We start from the raw sequence: 2,072 nt of genomic DNA, 5'->3' as shown, positions 1-2,072 counted from the left end.
ACCATCAGTCTGTTCTCTGTACGTATGAGTCTGTTTCTTTTTTTTTAACGGGAAAATAGACGTTTGATTTATTTGTATTTAAACTTATAAACCAACCAGCCAAACTGGTAATACGATAATACAGCAAAATACAAAACATCTATCACAAACACTTGAGCAATAAATTGGGGTTTGTAGTTAAACCGCCAAAGGGGCAGAGGAAATCAGTTAAATATATTGTAGCTTAACCACATTCACCTGAACTGAGGTTTGTAACAGGCCTCTCGATCCCAGAAAACACAAATAATCTTTTATCACACATCTTTGTATTTTTATTTTCTATTCTTGAGTTTGAGATCCTATACTCTAGAGCAATTCAAAATAGTATTGTATTTAATAATCTATAGCCAGAGACATCTTATACATCTATAGCAGCAAGGCTGTGGAAATCTCTGATGAGACTCAGCATACCTCACCCCCACCGCTCCAAGTCGACATAATGGGCATAATGAGAAGCAGCATATTGAGGCAGAGATACAGTGAAAAATCCTAGGAGAGATACAGCCAGTGCCCAGATGGAGACTGAATATACCTGTCATCACACTGAATGTTCATGGCTAGATGTTTGTGGAGTCTGGCTGCATATTCATGGAGTAATCTTGGAATAAATCCGTGGTTTACTGGATGCCATAATACATAGGGGTTTGCAATACTGCATCATAGCTTTCCCCAGCAGCTTCCAAGGTGACCTCTAAATCACTGATGGGAGGAGTTTGCTGGAACTGGATCTGGGGCTGCAGGGACCCCTTTCCATAACTATAGAACTGATTGGTCCAGGCCTGGTTGTTCCAGGCCTGAGGGCACCAAGTCTGACTATTCCAGGAATGGTAGTTCCAAGATGGGCTGTTCCAGGAATGGTTGCTGCAAGAGAGGTTACTGCAGGTCTGGTTGCTCCACACTGAAAGGTTTCCAGAAGCACTCACCAGACATCCCTGGTGACGATAGGAAGAGAAGCCCAGGTACTCTGTAGTTGCTGAGCTCATCTGAGTTAAACGGTTGCTACTCTTTGGCCAGTTGTACTTCTGCCACCTTCTATGTTTTATTCTCTGGTTCTGGAACCAGGTCTTAAATCTGTGTGTAGCTAAGGTTCAGGACGTTAGAAAGTTCTTGCATCTGCTGGAGACTAAGATACTTTGTCTCTGAAATCTCTCATTGAGTACACAGAGCTGGGTCTGTGAGAAGACGGTTCTGACCTTCTGTTACTTGACCTGGCCCTTTTCCTCCTTCGCTACACTGTCCTCTATAGAAGTGGGCAGTATTATGTTGGGACTGGTGGAAGAATCAGGGCTGTTTGGAATCAGCAGGTCTGTGGAGGAAGGAAGAGGAGAGACCGTCTGTGTGTGAAGTGTCTCAGCAGATGACATTGGCAAGGATGCAGAGTTTTCGTCAGGCTCATAAACCTCAGGCACTGGTGAAGGTTCCCTAGAATTGGATGCTTCAGGGCAGGGCAGAGGAGGAGCTGAATGCACACTCACGCTTTTCTGTAACCAGAGCCAACCAACCCAATCTACGAAAAGCGAGTCTGTTTCTATTTTGTTTCTTTTGCTCTTTGAATTCCACATAGGAGTGAGATCATATGGTATTTGTCTTTCTCTAACTGGCTTACCTCACTTAGCATGGTAGTCTCCAGGTCCATCCATGATGTTGCAGAGAGTAAGATTCAATTCAATGACCGAGGAATATTCCATTATATACAAATACAGCAATGCTTTTATCCACTCATTAGATGGCATTTTTTAAAAGACAAATTTATAACAACAGAAGGCAGATTGGTGGTTTCTGGCAGTTAGGAATAAAGAGAAGGTGCACTAAAAGATTATGAGGGGCTCTGGGAGGGTGAGAAAACCCTTCTGTATATTGATTATGGCGGTGTGTTTACATGTATTAAAGCTTATAGAACTGTACACCAAAAGAGTCCATCTTATTGTGTTTCCTTAAAAAGTAATTTTTTTAAATCAGAGGGTTAAAGAAACCACGACACAAGAGTGTTGAATGTTATTAAATGAAGATATGATTCTAAGAGTTGCTATAGC

At 42.0% G+C, this 2,072-nt stretch overlaps 1 pseudogene; it reads right to left on the bottom strand.

Moving 5' to 3' along the window:
* Nucleotides 1–596: 596 nt before the first annotated feature.
* On the bottom strand, nt 597–1,675 carry LOC119039477 (homeobox protein NANOG-like; annotated as a pseudogene).
* Between the last annotated feature and the right edge of the window lie 397 nt (nt 1,676–2,072).

The sequence above is a fragment of the Artibeus jamaicensis genome, unplaced genomic scaffold, assembly GCF_021234435.1.
Source record: "Artibeus jamaicensis isolate MK-2021 breed Jamaican fruit bat unplaced genomic scaffold, CSHL_Jam_final contig_241, whole genome shotgun sequence".
Lineage (NCBI taxonomy): Eukaryota > Metazoa > Chordata > Mammalia > Chiroptera > Phyllostomidae > Artibeus > Artibeus jamaicensis.
This window is presented reverse-complemented; position numbering and strand designations above follow the sequence as displayed.